Here is a 25,413-nt window from a genome sequence, read left to right as displayed (position 1 = left end):
TTTTGACTACAAAGCTCATATCTGGAATGTTCAATATATTCTTGTACTGGTAACATGGTTTTTAGATTCTCATACAGAATTGTAAAGCAATCCTTATTCGTATAATTTGATAAAATGGCTGCGGAACTTGAATAATGTAACATTAGAAAGTAAAATTTATAGAGTATAGTATATATAGTATGTATCCTAGTGTGAGGGGTGTTAGGCAAGCTATATTATAGTTTTTGAAGTTCAGACCAGTTTGCCTAGGTCATAAAGGGTTCCATCAACCATATTGGGGGGGTGTCATGTCCGTCTATGTCCGCCTATGTCCTGTCCTTTTTGGATTCTATGAGACAACGGACGTGTTTTTTGGGACATAGGCGGACACGGACGGACATTGGCGGACACGGACGGACATTGGCGGACTCGGACGGACATTGGCGGACTCGGACGGACATTGGCGGACCCGGACGGACATTGGCGGACTTGGATGGACATTGCTGGACATTAGCGGACATTGGTGGACATTAGCGGACAAACATTTTGAGGACTGAAGAGTACTGAAGAGTACTGAAGAGTACTGAGGAGGATGGCTGAGAAGGATGGCTGAGGAGGATGGCTGAGGAGGATGACTGAGGAGGATGACTGAGGAGGATGACTGAGAGGGAGGAGAAGGATCAGGAAGACCCAGGAGGAGGAGGAGGAGGACCCAGAAGGAGGACCTAGGAGGACCGAGGAGGAGAACTGAGGAGGATGACTGAGGAGGAGGAGGACTCAGGAGGAGGACTGAGAAGGAGGAGGACTGAGGAGGATGGCTGAGGAGGATGGCTGAGGAGGATGACTGAGAGGGAGGAGGAGGAGGAAGAGGAGGAAGAGGACTGAGGAGGAGGAGGAGAAGGACTGAGGAGGAGAAGGAGGACCCAGGAGGAGGAGGACCCAGGAGGACGAGGACCCAGGAGGAGGACCCAGGAAAAGGCCCCAGGAGGAGGAGGAGGACTGGGGAGGAGGAGAACTGTTGAGGACTGATGAGGAGGACTGAGGACGAGGAGGAAGAGTAGGAGGAGGACTGAGGAGGGGAGGAGGAAGAGGACTGGGGAGGATCAGGAAGACCCAGGAGGACCCAGGAGGAGGAGGAGGACCCAGGAGGACCCAGGAGGAGGAGGAGGACTGAGGAGGACTGAGGAGGACTGAGGAGAAGGACTGACGATGACTGAGAAGGAGGAAGACTGAGGAGTACTGAGGAGGATGGCTGAGGAGGATGGCTGGGGAGGTAGGCTGAGGAGGATGACTGAGGAGGATGACTGTGAGGGAGGAGGAGGAGGACTCAGGAGGAGGACTCAGAAGGAAGAGGAGGAGGACTCAGGAGGAGGACTCAGGAGGAGGACTTAGGAGAAATGAGAAGGAGGACTGAGGAGAACTGAGGAGGAGGAGGAGGAGGACTGAATAGGGGGAGGATGAGGGGGACTGGGGGAGGACTGAAGAGGAGGATGGAGGACTGAGGAGAAGGATGAGGAGGAGGACTGAGGAGGACTGAGGACTGAGGAGGAAGAGGAGGAGGATGAAGAGGAGGAGGAGGACCCAGGAGGAGGACCCAGGAGGAGGACCCAGGAGGAGGACTCAGGAGGAGGAGGAGGACTGGAGAGGAGGAGGACTGTTGAGGACTGATGAGGAGGACTGAGGACGAGGAGGAGGAGTAGGAGGAGGACTGAGGAGGGGAGGAGGAAGAGGACTGAGGAAGATCAGGAAGACCCAGGGGGAGGAGGAGAAAGAGTAGGAGGAGGTAGCATCTAAATGTTATTTCCATTTTTGTCCGTTTTTGTCCATTTTTGTCCGTTTTTGTCCGCTCTATTTTTTGTCCGTTTTGAAAATATAGGGTACCGAACGGACAAAAAACATGATCCCCCTATAACAGCAGGAGGACTGAGGAGGAGGAGGAGAAGGACTGAGGAGGAGAAGGAGGACCCAGGAGAAGGAGGGCCCAGGAGGAGGAGGACCCAGGAGGACGAGGACCCAGGAGGAGGACCCAGGAAAAGGCCCCAGGAGGAGGAGGAGGACTGGGGAGGAGGAGAACTGTTGAGGACTAATGAGGAGGACTGAGGACGAGGAGGAAGAGTAGGAGGAGGACTGAGGAGGGGAGGAGGAAGAGGACTGGGGAGGATCAGGAAGACCCAGGAGGACCCAGGAGGAGGAGGACCCAGGAGGAGGAGGAGGACTGAGGAGGACTGAGGAGGAGGAGGACTGAGGAGTACTGAGGAGGATGGCTGAGGAGGATGGCTGGGGAGGATGGCTGAGGAGGATGACTGAGGAGGATGACTGAGAGGGAGGAGGAGGAGGACTCAGGAGGAGGACTCAGAAGGAAGAGGAGGAGGACTCAGGAGGAGGACTCAGGAGGAGGACTTAGGAGAAATGAGAAGGAGGACTGAGGAGAACTGAGGAGGAGGAGGAGGAGGACTGAATAGGAGGAGGAGAAGGAGGGGGACTGGGAGAGGACTGGGGAGGAGGAGGACTGATGAGAAGGATGAGGAGGAGGACCCAGGAGGAGGAGGACTGAGGACCGAGGAGGAAGAGGAGGAGGATGAAGAGGAGGAGGAGGAGGACCCAGGAGGAGGAGGACCCAGGAGGAGGACTGAGGAGGACTGAGGAGGACTGAGGAGGATGGCTGAGGAGGATGACTGAGAGGGAAGAGGAGGAGGACTGAGAAGGAGGAGGAGGAGGAGGAGGAGGACTGAATAGGAGGAGGAGGGGGACTGGGGGAGGACTGAGGAGGAGGATGGAGGACTGAGGAGAAGGATGAGGAGGAGGACTGAGGACTGAGGAGGAAGAGGAGGAGGATGAAGAGGAGGAGGAGGACCCAGGAGGAGGACCCAGGAGGAGGACGCAGGAGGAGGAGGAGGACTGGAGAGGAGGAGGACTGTTGAGGACTGATGAGGAGGACTGAGGACGAGGAGGAGGAGTAGGAGGAGGACTGAGGAGGGGAGGAGGAAGAGGACTGAGGAAGATCAGGAAGACCCAGGGGGAGGAGGAGAAAGAGTAGGAGGAGGTAGCATCTAAATGTTATTTCCATTTTTGTCCGTTTTTGTCCATTTTTGTCCGTTTTTGTCCGCTCTATTTTTTGTCCGTTTTGAAAATATAGGGTACCGAACGGACAAAAAACATGATCCCCCTATAACAGCAGGAGGACTGAGGAGGAGGAGGAGAAGGACTGAGGAGGAGAAGGAGGACCCAGGAGAAGGAGGGCCCAGGAGGAGGAGGACCCAGGAGGACGAGGACCCAGGAGGAGGACCCAGGAAAAGGCCCCAGGAGGAGGAGGAGGACTGGGGAGGAGGAGAACTGTTGAGGACTAATGAGGAGGACTGAGGACGAGGAGGAAGAGTAGGAGGAGGACTGAGGAGGGGAGGAGGAAGAGGACTGGGGAGGATCAGGAAGACCCAGGAGGACCCAGGAGGAGGAGGAGGAGGAGGACCCAGGAGGAGGAGGAGGACTGAGGAGGACTGAGGAGGAGGACTGACGATGACTGAGAAGGAGGAGGACTGAGGAGTACTGAGGAGGATGGCTGAGGAGGATGGCTGGGGAGGATGGCTGAGGAGGATGACTGAGGAGGATGACTGAGAGGGAGGAGGAGGAGGACTCAGGAGGAGGACTCAGAAGGAAGAGGAGGAGGACTCAGGAGGAGGACTCAGGAGGAGGACTTAGGAGAAATGAGAAGGAGGACTGAGGAGAACTGAGGAGGAGGAGGAGGAGGACTGAATAGGAGGAGGAGAAGGAGGGGGACTGGGAGAGGACTGTGGAGGAGGAGGACTGATGAGAAGGATGAGGAGGAGGACCCAGGAGGAGGAGGACTGAGGACCGAGGAGGAAGAGGAGGAGGATGAAGAGGAGGAGGAGGAGGACCCAGGAGGAGGAGGACTGAGGAGGAGGACTGAGGAGGACTGAGGAGGACTGAGGAGGATGGCTGAGGAGGATGACTGAGAGGGAAGAGGAGGAGGACTGAGAAGGAGGAGGAGGAGGAGGAGGACTGAATAGGAGGAGGAGGGGGACTGGGGGAGGACTGAGGAGGAGGATGGAGGACTGAGGAGAAGGATGAGGAGGAGGACTGAGGACTGAGGAGGAAGAGGAGGAGGATGAAGAGGAGGAGGAGGACCCAGGAGGAGGACCCAGGAGGAGGACGCAGGAGGAGGAGGAGGACTGGAGAGGAGGAGGACTGTTGAGGACTGATGAGGAGGACTGAGGACGAGGAGGAGGAGTAGGAGGAGAACTGAGGAGGGGAGGAGGAAGAGGACTGAGGAAGATCAGGAAGACCCAGGGGGAGGAGGAAGAGTAGGAGGAGGTAGCATCTAAATGTTATTTCCATTTTTGTCCATTTTTGTCCGTTTTTGTCCGCTCTATTTTTTGTCCGTTTTGAAAATATAGGGTACCGAACGGACAAAAAACATGATCCCCCTATAACAGCAAAAATTGAACATTTTATTTAGCAATTTAGGTGTCCATTAATGTCCATTAATGTCCGCCTATGTCCGCCTATGTCCGTCTATGTCCGTCTATGTCTGCCTATGTCCGCCTATGTCCGCCTATGTCCGTCTATGTCCGCCTATGTCCGCCTATGTCCTGTCCTTTTTGGATTCTATGAGACAAGCGGACATAGACGGACGTGACACCCCCCCCCCATATTATTGACCATACTTTGTACTTGGGCCCAAAACATTGAGTTTTGTAACGTTTTAATGTTCCGGTCAAGCATTGACCTGACATTTTATTGTTACAAATTTCAATATATAGGGCCCAATTTCTATTTTCTATACAATTTGATATGTAAATTAAACGTTTTTAAATATCCAACCTTTAATCTAATTAGCTGTATTCATTTGATTAAATTTACCGCGTTCTGTCGTAAATTTAAATTACATTACATTTAAATTGTTACAAAATTCAATAATTTGGTCCCAATTATCATTTTTTAAATTTGTTAAGTTGTTTCATGTCTTTATTATAATGCATCAACCAACTTAAAATCAATACTAGATCAAACAACTCTGTATAACATACTCATTTGTAACCATGTTACGTTATTCAAAGAAATGGGCCTTTTATTGATTATGAACCATATACCAATATTGTGGTAATGCATTTATACAAGAATTGCTGCACTAATAACCTGGTTTTAGAGTTAAATACATATCCTACACTAGCTGTGGTTGTAACAAACTATAAAGATATCATGAAAACAAGATGTTACAAAATGTCCATTTTGGGCCTTTTTATGAACTCAAAAGTGGGCCTTTTTTCATTCCACAGCTAAGCAAATACCTAAAGTTTTAATACTTTCAACACTACTATATAACAAATAATTTGAGTGTTCAGGAATGGTATGTTACAACTCCCCCGAAGGGGCGTACTAAGCTAAGGGTCATCTACATTCTACACTCTATTAGGGTCATCTACACTTTACTAGGGTCATCAACTCTGAAGTCCTAATCTCCTCCAAAACAAAACACTTAACGGGAGCCGACCCCAAGTCGGATCTATTTGGTCAGTATTACTTTCATTTGATTTGAAAATGGCGTCAAATTCTAGGAAGACTTCAGGTACTCCTAAAACATCTAATAGCTTGTCTCGCAACATTTTAGCCGAATCTACAGTGGACAATGAAGATCAGGTAAACAGGAAACATAGGGACAAGAAGAAATGTCCATGTCAACGCTCTTTTAACGGTAAAGTTTACCTCATTGACTGTTCTAAGTGTCATCAAGAGTGGCATGTGGACTGCCTGTCTATGAAAGGTATAACGAGGTCAGCTATCAACTCCATGGTAGAATGGCTGTGCCCATACTGCTTCGTGGCACCAGTATCAACACTGAAGAAACAGAGAGACGAATTTTGTTACAGCTGCAGGAACACAAGGGCTTTGCAACAGGCCAACTCAGATTTTGAAGCATCTACAGCTGTTAAGAATCTTGAAACTGTCAGTGCACTTGTGGCATCAGCAAGCTCAGCAGGCTCAGCTCTTGAAAAATTTGACTTCGAACAGTTCTCTAGGAACCTTGACACTCTCTCCCAGTTCGACGTTCACCTTCAACACCTGCTTCTTAAAGAGAACTCCCTTAATGGCCTAAATAATGAAATAAAGCTCCATGACAAATCATTAGAATCAATAAATACCAACATTGCTGAACTACAGAGGGACCTTAAACTTTTAGCATCTAGACCTTCCCCTGAATCATCCCCATCTACAGACTCATCTGAGCAGTTTCTGAAGAGCATCTCAGAACAACTCACCGCACTTTCTGCAAATGAGCCCACTGTAGCTGCAGGCATTGCTGAACTAAAACAGTCTATAAGTTCTATACAGCCATTGCATAACCCTGGTCCTTGCATTCCTCCCAACCTACCTCCTGCACAGCATCCTCGTCCTCCAGCACCACCTGTCCTTTTGCAGCCACCTCATCATGAGCAGAAACCTGTGGAACTGTTCAAAAACGATTTTATAGATCAGAAGACTGCGGAAGAACTAGTTGACCTATTTGATTTGAGCAGCACAGACTTCAAAATTGAAAACGAACGCTCCTGCCTATCATATGGGGAACGGTACGATTATCCTGGATCTAAGTCGTCCAAGACACCAAAGGCAATACCACCACCCTTGAGAAAACTCATCGACAGAATCAACAGTGAGTTTTGTTCAGGTGACCAACCTCAGGTTAACAGCTGTTTGGTGAATCGGTTTGACGGCACAAGCAGCACCTTGCCTAGACACTCTGATAACGAGCCTTCTATCCACCCGGAATCAAGTATCTTTACAGTCTCTCTTGGTACTGCATGTCATGTTTCTTTCTCTGATGCTAGTACAGGTATTGATGAGCACAAGCAACTATGTGGCCCAGGATCATTATATGTAATGACTCGTCGTAGCCAAGCACTGTTCCACCATCGTATCGATGCAGGCGAGATAACTGGGCTGCGCTACAGTATAACATTGAGATCAGTCAGTTCCCTGAATAGAAACGCTACATGTATCATTGGGGACTCGAACACCGGCGGACTGAAATTCGGTTCTGATCCTGCCAAGTCATTCGGCAAATGGCTTCCTGGAAAACGATTCTTTGCCCCAACTGTCGATAGCATTGATCCTTATGTGTCCTGTGGCTATAGAAACTGTGTTATATTGTGTGGGGTTAATGACCTGAAACAAACAGATGTAAAAAGCCAAAACGATATTGATATAATCTACAACCATCTAGTTTCAAAAATTGCCCAGATTCAATCTATTAATCCGGGTGTGCATGTATATGTTTGTCCAACAATTCCTTCTAAACGTGCTGATTTAAATAGAAAGCTTATATACTTTAACAGTTTGATTCGATGTAGGCTGCTCCCGTCCAATTTTGGTGTCAGTTATGTGGATGGATTTGATGAGTTCTGTGATAGGGATGGTCTCCTTGACCGCTCTCTCTCTCGCGACCTCAACAAATACCAAAAACCGGACTTCCTTCACCTCAACTGGAGGGGACTAGCAAAGTTAGAACAATTTATTCGTAACACTGTTCTTCTCAGGATTAACGGTGGTATCGACAAAAGGAAGAGGAGGTCCACAAGGGTAGACGATAGATCCTACAGGGATGCGACTGCTGGAAGAGAAACTGGTCCTGTTGTTCCTGCTGCTGCTAGTCAGGGTCACGTGGATGGTTACCAACCATGACTCCCCTCATTAAGGAGGTATGTCCTGTCTGTTCTAAGAACATAGTCATCGGCCAAACAATAGTTGAATGTTTTCACTGTGACTGCATAATGCACCATAAATGCTATCGCAAATCAAATCCAAATAGCCAATCTAATGAGTTTTACTGTACTCGTTGTATCCATTTAGACAAGGTTAAATACAACCCATTTAAACTACTCACTGACAATGACGACGACGACAACAACCTAGACGAATACACAACCAAAATCTCAAATACTTTAAATGATTGTAACTCATACACTGCATCTGACCTTACAAATATTCTCTGCAACCAAGTAAAGAAACAATCATCTATTCTCTTTCAAAATATTGATGGAAATAAATCAAATTTTGACAACCTTGCCATTGAAACCTGTAGGTACAAAACAAAATTCTCCGTAATAGCCCTAGCTGAAACCAACACTGGAAAAGAATTAAGCAATCTATTTCAGCTCGACGGTTATAATAGTTACTATCAGGACACAGCACCTAACAAACAAAAGGGCACTGGAGTAGCCCTTTATGTTGACGATAAATTAAATGCTACTGTAATTGAGAATATATCACAAGTCACAGAACATCTAGAAATACTTGTCTTATCATTAAGTAACGAAGATCAACCTGTTAATGTAGGTGTTTTGTATCGTCCACCAAGTGGCTGTATTTCCCAAGCTCTAGTTGAACTTTCTAACCTTCTTGATCACATGCCGAAGTTTAGTTATCTAGCTGGAGACTTTAATATCGATCTTCATGATAAAGATAACAAAAATGTTCAAAAATATGAAGAAATATTATTCAGTAAAGGATTTTGTCCGTTAATATCTATTGTTACCCACGAAAAACCAGGCTGTAAAGCATCCTGCATAGATAACATTATTACTAACGATATTGAGAATGTGATTACTTCAGGCACCCTAAAAGAACGAATAACTCATCACTCACCTATTTTTAACACATTTAACTGGAATGTTGAAGTCAACTCTGAAAAAACTTCTTTTAAACAATATTACGACTTCTGTCAATCAAATGTTAACGGCTTCCTAGTGGATCTTGAAGATGAGCTTAAAACTAAAACAATCCATAACTTTACTGAATTCCATGACACTTACAAAAACTGCGTCGAAAAATCGTTTAAATTAGAGACCCCGAAAACCTCTAAGAGAACTGTTCAGGTTAACCCTTGGATAACTCCCGGTCTCATTTGCTCAATTAATAATCAGCATAAACTGTACGAAAATTGGGTTGAGATAAGAAATAGAAAATGTAAACTCGGGGAAACTGATAACAAGGGCGGCATTTGCCAGTGCCCTGAATGCTCACTAAAACGTAGTCGCTACCTTATCTACAAAGAATACAGAAAAGTCCTAAAGAAAACACGTCAAACTGTGAAAACAGAATACTTCTCTGGTAAATTTGCTGAAAATAGCGGTGATAGTAAAAAGACCTGGGAACTAATAAATCGTATAAGAGGTAAACGGCGGCGTGAAATAAAGCCGCTGTTCACCATAGACAACGTTAAGATAACAAATAGACGGATCATAGCAAACGAATTCAATAAATATTTTGTATCATTAGCCTCTGACCTAAATACCGCTTACAATGATCTTGGACAAATTAACATAAACAGTATACCTAGTTTCTATGATTATCTACCGCTTTCAAACACTTCCAGCATTTACATGCATGACTGCACAACAGACGAGGTTAGCAAAATCATATCTGAACTTAAAAATGGCAAGGCAAGTGACATACCGATTCATGTAATTAAGCAGTCCTCTAAAATAGTTACTCCTTTACTCACTGTACTGTATAACGAATGTATGAAAGATGGCATATTTCCAGATGACCTTAAAGTTGGAAGGATTAGTCCCATTTACAAGAAAGATAACCAGGAACTCCTTGAAAACTATAGACCTGTATCAACGCTAGCTGTGTTTGGTAAAATATTTGAAAAGATTATATTCAATAGATTATACAGCTTCTTTCATTCACAGAACTCCTTATATGAAAACCAGTACGGATTCCGTAAAAATCACTCGACCAGTTATGCCCTAAATTACTCAGTGAACCACGTAGAATCTTGCCTCAAGAAAAAACAACACGTTCTTGGAATATTTATTGATCTTAGTAAAGCCTTTGATACAATATCACATGAAAAGTTACTGCATAAGTTAGAAAATTATGGAATCCGTGGAAATGCAAATAACCTTATAGCAAGTTACCTGTCGAACAGATACCAGTATGTCTCGGTATTAGGTGAAGAATCCGAGAAACTTCCAGTAGTCTATGGAGTGCCGCAGGGGAGCTGTCTTGGTCCCTTACTTTTTATTATTTATATTAATGACATCCGTAACTCATCAATTATAGGAAAGTTTATACTATTTGCCGACGACACTAACATATTTATAGAAGACACATGTGTCAAAAGACTATACGAAAAAGGAAATGAAGTTCTATCATTTGTGTACAAGTATATGAAACTAAACTTATTACATATTAACATTATAAGAAATGTTGTTTTATTCATTTTAAACCCTCACGGGCCAAAGAGGAAGTAGAAAATGACGAGAACATACTAACTTTAAATAATGTAGTTATTAAAAGAGTTCAAGAAGCTAAATTTCTAGGCGTTATTATTGACGACCAACTTAACTGGAAATCACATACGCAGTCACTTAACTCAAAACTTAAATGCGAAGTAGGAAAGCTGTGCAGAATACGACACATTGTCCCAAAGCAGTATTATAAGGATTTATATCATACTCTATTTGAATCACATTTAGGATTTGGAATATCTGTATGGGTCTGGTATTAGCAATAACCGACTTGAACCTATCTTTAAAACACAGAAAAAGTGTATAAGAATTCTGTTTGGGGATAGAGAAGCTTTCCTAGAGAAGTTTAAAACGTGTGCCCGAACACGACCTGTTGATAAGCAAAGACTGGGGGTGGACTTTTACCAAAAAGAACACTCCAAGCCCTTGTTTAAAACCCACAGGTTGTTGACGGTCCACAATCTGTACAAGTACACTTGTCTCTTAGAACTATTCAAAATTAATAAGTTAGAGGAACCATTATCACTGTACTCATCATTTAACAGGTCACCACGACGAGAGGATTATTTCATTACATCACAACCATCCTCACAATTCATCTACCAATCATCCTACATGTGGAACAGTTGTCGACAAACATCAAGTAAGATAAGTTTTAATACTCCGACAAACGGGTTTAAGAATATATTGAAAATTGCCTTACGAGAATTGCAATTCAAGCATGATACACTTGATTGGTGTGAGCTTAATTTTGCCACAAATGAGCTCAAGTTCTGATTTATGCGAGTTACTAAAATGACCATATATCTTTTCTCATACATATAACCACTGCACTCCAACCAAAAACATTACTTACACCATACTCCACAAATGATATATATATATATACACAAACACACTAGTACCGAGCAATCGCACTGTAAAACATGCTCACGATACACTCAAAATTGGAAATATTCAACGGCTTGTATATGAAACTTACACTTACACTCAGTGTACACCCAGTGTTAACTAGTATTACACACTGGTAAACTCTACGTAACGCGCGAAAATAATAATTCTATGGCGTTTTCATTGTCACATTTCACGTCGACGGGATTAAACGCGCGCGCGCGTAACATCTTATCTTACTGCTATCTCAACGAATAAACACACAACGACTTTGACAATTGACCGACGACTTAACGATTGTGAGTTATGACGGACTTAACTGTATGGGTCAACTACTAAAACTGCATTGTATACTATCTTAATCATTATACTGGACATGAGATGACGAAGTATCTTGAGCAGCACTTTATACCTCCACTTAGAACTTAATTAGTCACGAACAATAGAATCATTATAAATCAATACAATAAAACATCTTGATCAATAAATGCCTAGCAGCACCAGACAGCAGCCGTGTACCTTTTTCGACTCCACGGAGTCCCTGATGGACTTTTGTTTACTTTTGTTAATAATTTGACCGCAACCTTTCTTTCTCGAAACACAAATCCTACTGTACTTCATTACAGTATTAAGATAATATAATATAAAGCAAATCATGTGAATATATGACTACGAAATAGATCTATAGACTTGTCCATAATATTTAATACCGTATTGATGGTTTTGAATTTTGTATATTGAATTTTAATATGAAGCGTTTACTCTTCCCCCTCGGCAATTAATTAGAAAGTTAGATTAATGACAATAATTGCCAAATGACGTAGTAGATATAGATGTTCAATGTTGTAGAGTGATTTCAAGAGTAGTGGTCCACAGGGGCCCGAAAAAGCCGTACAGGCACTTGGGTCCTTATCCTTGTCACTAGTCCCAATTGGATTCACTTTACACAAAACATGAACGTTTACAATTTAGACGTACACATTGGCACGATATTTATTAGAAAGCAAACAGTATAAAATAATACGTGCGTGCGCGGCTTGAGCCGCGCCGCATAACAATTTATGCGTTTAGGGGCTGGAGTACGCGTGTTTATAGATTAATGAATTGTTGCATTGTAAATATTTAAAGTTGACGATATATTATGATTTAATAGTAAATTTTTCAAAGCTGGCTTTGGACTTAGGTAAAATTATAATTTATTTATTTAAATGAAAAAACCACGGATAGTTTTTAATTTACATAGTCGTATAACTATAATCAAGTTAATCCTGTTTTCAAGAATGCGCGGCTTTGGCGGCCAGTTATTGACTTGTACATAAAATTGAATTTTAAATAGAAATGTGAATGTATTAAAATTTAAAACTTTCAAAACGGAGGCTTATAAATATTATTATATTATGATTGTAAAATAAAGGATAAAATTTTAAATTTGTTTCACTAAAAAAATTTGTTTCACTAAAGTACATTTTTGTGAAGCAAGAATCTTTAGAATTTAATAATTGGCTGAGCCATTGAAAAGTGTAACCAAATGTTACATTTTTCAATATAACTGGGCCATTTTACAATATTATTCATAGCCGATGACCTGGGACTATTTGTTATCACAATTATAATCATCTCTGAAAGTTTCAAGACCATCGAGTAATTATTAATGGAGTTATTGTAAAAATGAGAAAATCGCCCATTTTGGCAGTGTAACAAAACCACCAACCAGGTTTGAACATGTCCTCATGAGAAGGGAGGTAGCGTTTACATATTAGTTGTTAGTACAATAAGGCTGACTGTTGCCTATCCTATGTTATTTCAATACACTGCCTGCATGAGTAAAAGTCTTAAAGGACTAGTGATCACTGATCATGTATGGGTCTTAAGCAGACCTAAAAGTACTGAAGCATGATATTATAACCGTTCAAAAGAGTAAACAAACATACTATAAGCCGAGAAACAGTTTACACAAGAACATGAACATTCTGCAGCATACGTTTGAACTCAACGATTACGCCTTAAACAGGAGTTTTAAACTATTTTCACAACTACAATTAAATACATTTATTGAGGACCCCTAGTGGGAATTAACACCTCAATCAAATGTAGCAACCATTACAGGTTGTATGTCGATGTAAATGGTTGTTGCACGATAGTTTATTTAAAGACATCCTAAAGACTATCAGACATCGTTTTTAAGAGCTGTTAACTCCCATCTATCACCTATCACCCATCTATCACCTAAAGAATATCAGACACCACTCATTCCCATCTTCTGAATTGCTGCAAAGGTACTGTAATCAACAACTAAATAACTATAAACAGTAGCATCGGTTTTAGACTCTATCCTGAATTCTTTGCATTATTGTGTTTATTTGAACTATGTCCGGTATCCCAATCAGAAATTACAGCCTTCGTGACAGACCTAACAGTGCAAAAGCAAAATGTTCTACCTGTGTATCACTAAGTCTTGAAAACGACAATTTGAGGAGACAAATTGCTCGTCTAACCAAACTTACCCAAGGCTCAGGCCATGACAAAATTGCGGTTCCATTCTCTTGCGGGGACAATGTTCTTATCTCTGAACATGAATCAGAAACTCAAAACTGTGAAGTTAGCAGTGTGACTGAACTTAATAGCAACCCATCTCTTGTGAATTCTTCTGATGTTAACAAACAATCTTCAACCAGTGTTAACGTTGTGGGTAAGTCCATCAATCCATATCATGATTTGAGTCGAGGTGTATTCAGGTTTGTTGATACTCTCAAGTTGGATATGGAAACACAATACACACAAACGTTTAACAATAGGGCTGTAGCATACTATGGGGATTTCCCATATGCCTACAATGGAGGCTTCCATAACACAAGGCCGTTAAATGACAATCCCTTATTAAAGTCTATTTTAGAACGTTTACGCTCACAGTTCCCAAGTCTGATATTTAACAGCGCCATGATCACTAAGTATGAAAATGGCAAGCAAGGAATACCATTCCATTCAGATGATGAGAGGTCCATATCACCAGGCTCCATGATTTCCACCATATCGTTAGGAGCAACAAGAGTCCTCAGTTTTAGGTCTAAAAGCAAAGTCCACGTTGCCAATCTTACTCTCTCCCATGGCGACATAATGATTATGACCAGAAAATCTCAGGACAGCTTTGAACACAGCCTTATTCAGGACCATACTGATGACATGAGAATTAGCATTACTCTGCGCCAGATTGATGGCAGTGCAACCTTGTCTGCTCCACCCGATACCTCAAGTAAGCCTTTCGTTACTGTAGGAGAAACTGAACCCTCAATCAAAGGGAAATCATCACCCAACAAAATCACTCATAAGAGCACCGTATCCCCTGCTTCAGTCAAAAGCAAATCCCTTGCTGTGTATGTTAGCTCAAGCATGTTCTCCAAGTTAGATGCTACAAAACTATCCTCTGCTCATCAAGAAGCACATGTATTTCACTATCCTGGTGGCATTGCAAACGGTATCAATGAACGCTTCCACTCAGATGAAAGAAAGAGGTCAATTGATGCAAATAATGTGAAGACCATCGTACTCATGTGTGGAACTAATGATGTGGACTTAATCCTAGAGAGTCCTCGACACATGAGGAATAGATTATTGTCACCCGATGAGTTCACAGGAAAAGCAAAGGCCCTTGATAACACCAATCGCTCTATTGATAAGGACATGTTCAAACCTGGTTGGTGGTTTTGTTACACTGCCAAAATGGGCGATTTTCTCATTTTTACAATAACTCCATTAATAATTACTCGATGGTCTTGAAACTTTCAGAGATGATTATAATTGTGATAACAAATAGTCTCAGGTCATCGGCTATGAATAATATTGTAAAATGGCCCAGTTATATTGAAAAATGTAACATTTGGTTACACTTTTCAATGGCTCAGCCAATTATTAAATTCTAAAGATTCTTGCTTCACAAAAATGTGCTTTAGGTATTTGCTTAGCTGCGGAATGAAAAAAGGCCCACTTGTGAGTTCATAAAAAGGCCCAAAATGGACATTTTGTAACATCTTGTTTTCATGATATCTTTATAGTTTGTTACAACCACAGCTAGTGTAGGATATGTATTTAACTCTAAAACCAGGTTATTAGTGCAGCAATTCTTGTATAAAGGCATTACAACAATCTTGGTATATGGCTCATAATCAATAAAAGGCCCATTTCTTTGAATAACGTAACATGGTTACAAATGAGTATGTTATACAGAGTTGTTTGATCTAGTATTGGTTTTAAGTTGGTTGATGCATTAAAATAAAGACATGAAACAACTTAACAAATTTAAAAAATGATAATTGGGACCAAATTATTGAATTTTGTAACAATTTAAATGTAATGTAATTTAAATTTACGACAGAACGCGGTAAATTTAATCAAATGAATATAGCTAATTAGATTAAAGGTTGGATATTTAAAAACGTTTAATTTATATATCAAATTGTATAGAAAATAGAAATTGGGCCCTATATATTGAAATTTGTAACAATAAAATGTCAGGTCACGAGTTTATCCACTGAAGTGGCAGAGTGACAATTGACTCGTAATTTATACAAAATTTTACAATTTTGGTGTACAAAATGCTTGACCGGAACATTAAAACGTTACAAAATTCAATGTTTTGGGCCCAAGTACAAAATATGGTCAATAATATGGTTGATGGAACCCTTTATGACCTAGGCAAACTGGTCTGAACTTCAAAAACTATAATATAGCTTGCCTAACACCCCTCACACTAGGATACATACTATATACTATACTCTATAAATTTACTTTCTAATGTTACATTATTCAAGTTCCGCAGCCATTTTATCAAATTATACGAATAAGGATTGCTTTACAATTCTGTATGAGAATCTAAAAACCATGTTACCAGTACAAGAATATATTGAACATTCCAAATATGAGCTTTGTAGTAAAAACATAAATATGTTACAAAATTCAATGTTTTGGGCCCAAGTACAAAATTTGGTCAAGAATATGGTTGATGGAACCCTTTGTGACCTGGAAAAACTGGTATGAACTTCAAAAACTATAATTAAGCTTACCTAACACCCCTCACACTAGGGTACATACTCTATACACTTAATTTCTAATGTTACATAATTCAAGTTCCGCAGCCATTTTATCAAATTATATGAATAAGGATTGCTTCAGAATTTTGTATGAGAATCTAAAAACCATGTTACCAATACAAAAATATATTGAATATTCCAGATATGACCTTGGCAGTGAAAACATAAATATGTTACAGAATTCAATGTTTTGGGCCCAAGTACAAAATTTGGTCAAGAATATGGTTGATGGAACCCTTTGTGACCTAGAAAAACTGGTATGAACTTGAAAAACTATCAAGAAGCTTCTCTAAAAACTCATTGAAAAAGTGTAACATAGAAATGTGTTACAAAATTCAATATCCAGGGCCCCCAACTAAACTGCTATATCTCAGGACCTGAATATGTTACAAAAATTCTGATTCAAGGGTGCCCTCAGTCAAAGGGTCTAGTTTTTGTCAGTAGTTTCAGTTTTTCTTAAAATGTTACAGATTTCAATCTGGGGGCCCAGAAGTAAAGAGTGGGAGAAATGTAACAAAACCACCAACCAGGTTTGAACACGTCCATAATCTGATCCAGTCACTTCACTCGTGGGCTCCAGCTGCAAAAATTAAGATCATAAACATTTTACCAAGAGAAAGTTTTGCTAGAAATAAAGTGATAAATGACATCAATATCTTTTTATCTAAGATTCCTTCCAAATACTCGTTTGTTAGCTTTATACCCACAGAGATGAATCGATTTTTGTTTAGTGATAGATCTGGATTTAGGAAATCATCTTGTTTTAGTAGATTTGGGGAAGACAATGTGCATCTAAACAGCGATGGTATCTATAAACTAGCAAAGCACATCAAGTACCATGCTCACCATTGAAATCGACATGACATTTCCACCTGAATATTTATTTTGATTTCAAGTTTAAAACTTTTCTATTGAAAATATTTACAGGCGGATAATTTTCACCTGATTTTAGTTTAATCAGACACAACGACTAACACGTTTTGTGAAATGACAAATATTCACAACTCAGCTGACAAATTTCATAACCTTTGCATTGGTCACTGTAACATTCAAGGTGGTCTCCTAAATTTAGCTAAAAGTAATGAACTTACTCAACTCATTCGAGATCATAAGCTAGACATACTTTCCCTAAATGAGATGAATCTTAATGATACTATTGACACAGACACCATAAATATTCCTTCCTCCTTCAACATTATGCGATGCGACAGGCCAAACAGTTCTGGGGGTGGTTGTGGCTTAATGATAAACAAAAAACTAGCTTACACAGAATTAGTTATGGATAGTAAGCTTGATAACATTGAAGCATTATGGGTGAAGCTTAAGAATAGCAAGATCAATGTTTGCTGCTTCTATCGCTCTGGAAATTATTGCAGTGTTGATAACTTTATTGAGTACATTCATTTTTGCATGAAAAAATTGAACGGGAAAAAGGTTATCTGGATTGGGGATATAAACATTGACCAGAATAATATCTCATCAACCCAGTACAAAAAATTAGATATGACCTTGAGATGTTACAATCTAGTTCAAACCATTCAAGGGATAACTAGAGTTGCTAAACGTGGAGACAATTTTACCCAGACTACTATTGATGTAATATTCACTAACTGTTATGCAGATTTTGTTCAATCTTCTGTTCTTGATGAACGTATTGGGGATCATCTTGAGCTATTATGTGTGAGATAGATTGTAAAGTACCTATAGCTCCTAAATTTGAAAAGGTTGAAATAAGAAATCATTGTAAACGTAATGTTAAACAATTCTTAGACTATCTAGATACCTGTTCTGATTACAGTCCACTATTGGAAAGTACAGATGTTGAAGCTATCACTGCTGGCCTTTGTCATCATATTGAACAGGCATATGCAACCTTCTTCCCTTGCAAGACCATAGAAAGGCATGAAAAGTTCATACATAAACCTTCTACTGAACTTTTAAATGCCATTAATCATACACATTTTCTTCTAAAGAAATTCCGTAAAAAGAAGTATAAGAGAGACAATGGAAATTGCAATAAATGTGGTATATGTAGCAAATGTATAAAGTGTAATGAGGCCTGGGATTGCTACAAGATTCAGAGAAATATTAGAAATAAATTAGCTAAAACCTGCAAAAAGGCTAATGTAATCGATGATCTACAAGTTAAAAGTGCCAAGAATGATCTTAAAGGGGTATGGAAAACTATCAAACTGGCATCAAATATGACCCCTGGTACAACTAATTGTCAAACTATCAATGAGAATGATCCTGAGCTATTTAACTTTCATTTTGCAAATGTTGGATCAAGATTACAAAATCAGGCCCCCAGTATTGAAAGAGTTAGTTTTACTGATTTTTTACCTCCTAGAACTTCTAACATCTCATTTGATAGATTCCAAGAAATAAATGAAACTGATATCCTAATGTATGTCGAAACGCTCAAGAATGACAAGGCCTCATATGACGATGTGCCTCTATTTTTACTTAAGCAAGCTGTACCACACATAGTTGAGCCACTGACCCATATTGTCAATTTGAGCCTTAATACAGGTGTTGTACCAACCCTTTGTAAAAAAGCTAGAGTAACTCCCATCCATAAGGCAGGAATGAAAGATGATCCTAATAATTACAGGCCAATATCCATCCTTCCACTTGTAGGAAAACTTATAGAATACTTTGTCGGCAAGCAACTCACTGATTACATGGAAGAGAACAAACTTTTCATCCGGCATCAATATGGCTTTCGGAAAAATCACTCCACAACTTATTTGATGTACGATCTGATGGACGAAATATATATGAGTAAATCTAAGTCTTATAAACCAGGAATCATCTTTCTTGATCTTAAGAAGGCCTTTGACACAGTGAATCATGAAATATTGCTTCAAAAATTGGCATATTATGGAATTGGTGGCATTGCTTTAACCTGGTTTAAGAACTTCTTATCTTGTAGATATCAATGCACTAGGATCAATGGCAAACTAAGCTCATTTTTAGAAGTTCTGAGTGGTGTACCACAAGGAAGCATCATTGGGCCTATATTATTTAGTATCTTCATAAATGACATCATTTATGCCTGTAACCTATCTAAGCCCTTTCTATTTGCAGATGATGGTGCACTATTCTTTGATCAAACCTGCAGAAGCACATTTATAAACATGAAAATAGAACTTATGACAATCTTTAAATGGCTCAGTGTAAATAAATTATCACTCAATGAAAAGAAGACTGAATTCCTATTGTTTGATTCTGTTGATCAACATGATGAATTAACCATTGAATGTAATGAGGTAACTTTCACAATCAAGGAGTGCAAAGAGACAAAATATCTTGGCCTCATTCTAGATAGTAAATTAAACTTCAAAAGCCATGTAGATTATATTATTAAGAAGGTCATGAAGAGAATTGGTGCCATGTATAGAAGTAAAGCACTGCTACCCATTAAATATAGGAAAATGTTTGCCAATGCACTCATGTTGCCACAATTTGATTATTTAGACACGATCTATTGTAGAGCTGGCAAGACAAAACTTGCTGAACTTGACACTCTGTACAAAAAGGTAGCCAAAATAGCTCTCAACGTTCCACAAACAGAGAGCAGCCTTAATGTTTATAGAGACATGAAATGGTTACCACTCCATCTTAGACAACAACTCCATCTGTCAAATTATATGTTTAGAATCATCCATGACAATTGTCCTACAAACTTTATGAACAAATTTAGTTACATATCAGGAGGTAGTAGGAGCGGCGAAAGCTGCAACCTATATGTTAATAGATCAACATCACATAAAAACTTTCAATACTTGGGGGCAAAATGTTGGAATAATGTTCCAACAGATCTACGAAATCTGCCCGATGTTAAAAGCTTTAGTGATTCGTATAAGAAACAGCTACTCTCATCTATAACAACAGACCCTAATTATACCGTCGACAATTCATATGACAAATTTTACACTGCAATCATAGTCGACGATAACTAAGTATCTTCTAATTCTTTTAAATCTGAGGCATATATAATTGATGTATCGAAAGAATTTTCCTTTTTTTACCACTTTACCATTTTGATTGATTTTGCACATGACTGACATGTTTTAACTGGAGAAAGGGTTCGCACAGTGGTAGTTTTATAAACCACTTTTAATTTATTGACCTATTATACCTAGTGGTAGTTTTATAGACCACATTTAATTTATTTACTTATTATACTTAGTATTTATTTTTGGTGACTGTATCACCCAGTTTTAACATTTGATAATTGTACATTTTATTGACGACACATTGACTGAATGTTATTTTATATTCTAATTTATATTCTAGATATTTTATTTATTTTTCAACAGACGACAACTTCCTGTTTTTTCTTCTATATAAGTTACTCATATCTCTTTTACAGACTTTTTTACAAGGACATTGACAGATGATACTCACATTAGGCATTCATTATTGCATCTAAATTATTTCACTTGCATTAGGTTTAGAAATTTATTCTCTGGTTAACTGATTTCAAATGTTTAATTAATTTGTAGTATGACAGTAAGGTATATAAGAAGTTATTTAATTTTGCCTGGGCTATTATATTGACTATTGAGGTTTAATGATGATATGGAATTTGAATTCTATATAAATTTACACTATGTGGTTGGGGCATTTTGCATAGTAAATATGGTTACTACTCCTATATATCATATTATTTGATTGGTATTCGATTTCTGATTATTTCTCTAGGAATATGATTATTATATCTCAATTTGGCTTTAGGTAGGGTGCCCCGCTAAAAGAACTGGATTCTTCCAGGAAGCATCCCGTGCACAGACCTTGGTCTACATATATATTAAATTATTAACCATTCATTCTGTATGTGCACGAAAATTTATTTCAATCAAAAGGTCATGCGTGCTATACATGTCATTGAAAATATTCTATTTGACAGCAAAATTCAGTTTTGAATGTATTATGTAATGAGTCCAATTTTACGTATATAGACATGAGTAAAGTTCACTTCTGCTTCCAATATCCTACACAGATGAAATTTAAGCTAATATTCTATGGTAATTAATTTCAATCACAAGCAGTTCCGTGGATCTTGAGCATGATATTATGTGTTATAAAGTGTACTAATCAGAGCATGCAGTGGAGTCCCCCTCCCCCCATCGAGAAAACGGACGCAATTCTCAAAGGTTTTCAAAATCAGATTAAAACTTTTAAAGGCATATTTCTAAAAGTTGAATCAATGACTTTTAATAATCCTGAAAGTTTCAGTGTGGTTGAACATATTATTGTTGCCACATCTACATAACTGCGTGGATATTCCAGGCAGATCTTCACATCAAACATTAAAGTATTATTTATATACTATACGGAGAATTAAGTGTTGCACTACATCTGCTTGCCTCTTGTCTGCTTTCTTTCCATTCGCTCAATAAAATTGACCTTATTCACGACGAAGTTTCCAAGGGAGGAATTCCCTGGTTTAGTGGCATATGTATCTCAATATTATCAATCATGCACATTAAAAACGTATGCCTATTTGTTCAGATTAACCACATAAAAGTAAACTGATCGTGTTTATTAAATGGAGATAAGGTGCACTGTCGATGCACTGAAGAGAAACTAACAAAGGAGATGGGTATACACTTGCAACATTTAAAGTGGTTTAGTGGCATATTATGAAAATTATAGGGTATCGATAATATGTATCTCAATATTATCAATCATGCACATTAAAAACTTATGCCTATTTGCTCAGATTAACCACATAAAAGTAAACTGATCGTGTTTATTAAATGGAGATAAGGTGCACTGTCGATGCACTGAAGGGAAACTATCAAAGGAGATGGGTATACACTTGCAACATTTGAAGTTGGCTACTGCTTTCATAATCAGTATAACCTGTGACACTCATACCCTTATATCCAAAATTGGTTACCTCCGGCTTCTGCGGGTAGTTGGTGCACCTTTCACATTAAGCAAAAGCTTCACATAGCCATGTGCCTACGCGTACTGCGTGACGCGCTTGTTTCACAAGTAGGATCTTTTGCCGCCTACGGCGGTCGCGCGCTACTGCAAGCGAGAGGGCTCTGGTTAGAGCAAAGCAAAAGCCACTTGGATCTACTTGCTGTGAGGTGTCTCCGCTCCATAACATCCAAAACTGGTTATTGCTTACTTGGTAACCAAACTACATGCTTAGACTGTATTTAATCAATCAGTATTTGACTACATAGTTGACTGACGATGCCAATCTGTTCCATTTCGTAGCTCCGCTACAATCTCCTCTCGAGATTATTTCCTTTGAATTGAAGCAAGCATGATAATGCGCGCGGCGCGTCGAAGCGGTGACGTATTCCAAACTAAATTACTGTTTTTAATTGTGGAATAGACGCATTATGTAACGCACACAACTAATATTTGTGATTCGTTGGGCCACAATTGTCACTTGTGGTAAAAATAGAAATAAATATTTGCATTAAAACTTTCTTCAAGAAACTAATAAAACAAAATTTTAGTAACAAAATTTAAATTTTATTGCCATTACAATGAATAATGATATCACAATAAATATAAGTAGACATCCGATAATAAACTTGTTAGGTCCAGTACAACCCAAAATGCCGCCTGACTAACAAAATAAAAAGAGCTGAGCTAAGTATAAAACAAAATAAAAGAACTATAAAGTACAATAATACGCGTATACACATGGCTATGTGAAATAAAAAGTTAAATAGTAAATGTTATAAAATATATTTAATTAAAAATTGTGATTACAGTTGGAACTTAACTAAAAACTTATTTTATCAAATTTATAGCCGTTGTTCTGATGAAATTGACGGATATTATTCGTCTAAATTTCTTCGAAGTAGCGCGCGCCACTTTCTTCTCAATGGCAAGTGCTACGAAGTAGTGTGCGCCGGGCCAGACCATTGACAATGGTTAAAGATAAAAGCGTAATAAGCTTTGTGAAATAATTAACATTTTATCTTACACAATTAAATTAATTGTCATATGTTGTATGACCCGCCGCGCACGAGTGCGCGGCTCCCCATTTATCGTAGAAACGCTTAGTTGTTATTATATGTTTGAGTGAAGCGACAATTGAGGTCACGACGTGATACATGATACAATAAATTAACATGTTTTCATCTTATGTCTCATGTACCTACTATACACATTGTGATCCTCATTAAAAGTTTGTATTGAAATTGAATCAACTTAAAATTTTTAAATACTGTTTCTTGGCCAATTCTTAATTTTTTCATGCTGATTTGGAGGCCATTAAAGCATTTGACCCAGTCAAAAAGGTTTCGGTTGTATATAATATATTTTACGGTTTTTGCGGAAAGTCGCGTTAAAGTTGATGCCTTGGTGTCAGTAAAATGGTACGGATCCACCCATCCATATTATATATCGTTTAGCTTTTTGTATAGTAAGATACTGTTCGAAAAATTTAAAAAAAACGAACTTAAGGGTCTTTTGGCAGGGCCCCTCTTTATTCGACCCTTACTGACAGATTATCCAATCATAACAGTGAGGCAATTTAAAATAGGAGATCTCTGAAAATCAGACCTTTTAAAGTTTGTCACACGAAAACCTCTGTATACCGATTTTGTTACAGTAGAACTATCTTTTATTAAGCTGGGAAAGCAGTCAAGTCTGCCATTAGCCTGTCTAATGCCAAGAGGTATGAGTCACTCAAAAACCAGCTGATGAACGATCTTCCACCTTCGATCAGTGAGAAGATCCCACATGCATGTGAAAAAGGTGCATCAAGCTGGCTGACCGGACTTCCCTATGAGAAGTACGGCTTTGTCTTGAACAAGCGAGGGTTCAAAGACGCTATAGCACTGAGATATGCTCTACCCATTGCCAACATAGCCAAGAAATGCATTTGTGGCAAAGATAACACCTACAACCACATTCTTATTTGCAAGAAAGGAGGCTTTGTCAACAGCAGACACAACCGACTGAGAGACACTGTTGCAAGCATTCTTGAAAAAATCTGTAATGAGGTTGTTGTAGAGCCCACACTCCAGCCATGCACTGGAGAAAGCCTTCGCCCTGGTACCATCCTGGATGATGGGGCAAGGCTCGACATAGCAGCTAGAGGTTTGTGGTCACCAATGGAGATGGCATTTTTTGATATTAGGGTTTTACACCCCGGAGCCAAATCCAACGCTAATCACACCCCAGCAAAGATGTACAGCAAGCATGAGAGAGAGAAAGAAAGGAAATATGGAGACCGCTGTGTACAGATTGAAAAAGGAACCTGCAATGGCCTTGTATTCTCGACCACCGGAGGTATGGGCCCACAGGCTACCATGTTCCTCAAACGAGTAGCAACACTTCTGGCAGCCAAGACCAGCCAGGACAAAAGCCTCATTATGGCAAATCTAAGACGTCGTTTGCGGTTTGAGTTACTTAAGACTGTATTGATTGCAGTGAGAGGACACAGAGGACGGTATTATGAGAAAGCAATACCTGTTGACGAATTGGACCTAAATCTTGCTCACACCACCAACGATGAAGACAGGGGTGATGATGTTGATGATGAAGATGATGAAGTTGATGATGAGGCTGAGAATGTAGAGGAAGAGGTTTCAGAAGAGTGAGCTGAAAAGAAGACAAGTTTCTATTCTAATTTATTGATTATTATATTTATTGCAATAAACATATAATATCCATTACTCCAGGAGTGATGACAGGATATATAAAAAAATATATATCTTTTATTAAGCTCCATTGTAACTATATATCTAATAGATATCAATATGTCTCTGTACTGGGCGAAGAGTCTGACAAGCTGCCTGTTCTCTTTGGAGTTCCCCAAGGCTCTTGTCTCGGACCCTTGCTATTTATAATATATGTTAACGACCTATTTAGAACAACTGATCTGGGCAAGTTCATACTATTTGCAGATGACACAAACATATTCGTAGTAGATGAATGTAGAAAAAAACTGTATGCAAGAGCAAACGAAATTCTCCGTTTGTTACACCAGTACATGAAATGCAATCTATTACATATTTTATCTCAATTCTTATTTTACTTCGGACATTCCAACAGCCACATTGTTACACAAGTGTGTAACCAGCCAATTACAGGAAGCCGAAGGATTCAATTATACATTAGGCCAGTGACGGTTAAGGTAGTGTGTACCATACTTTCTTCGCCCGAGACTTTGCTGCAATGGGCAGCTCCTCATTTAACCC

The 25,413-nt window shown here is 39.6% G+C and overlaps 2 protein-coding genes across 9 annotated transcripts in view; one reads left to right on the top strand and one right to left on the bottom strand.

Moving 5' to 3' along the window:
- The window catches only part of LOC134816349 (phosphatidylinositol 5-phosphate 4-kinase type-2 alpha-like), a 110,487-nt gene that overhangs the window by 24,242 nt on the left and 60,832 nt on the right, over positions 1-25,413 (bottom strand). The window lies entirely within an intron of this gene.
- LOC134816353 (calcineurin B homologous protein 1-like) overlaps positions 5,301-25,413 on the top strand; it is a 46,473-nt gene continuing 26,360 nt past the window's right edge. Inside the window, exon 1 of the mRNA XM_063825163.1 lies at positions 5,301-5,332. The gene's annotated coding sequence lies outside the window, so the exon portion shown is untranslated. The remainder of the gene's footprint in view (positions 5,333-25,413) is intronic.

This window comes from Bolinopsis microptera, chromosome 6 (genome assembly GCF_026151205.1).
Source record: "Bolinopsis microptera isolate Bmic1 chromosome 6, MBARI_Bmic_1.0, whole genome shotgun sequence".
Classification (NCBI taxonomy): domain Eukaryota; kingdom Metazoa; phylum Ctenophora; class Tentaculata; order Lobata; family Bolinopsidae; genus Bolinopsis; species Bolinopsis microptera.
This window is presented reverse-complemented; position numbering and strand designations above follow the sequence as displayed.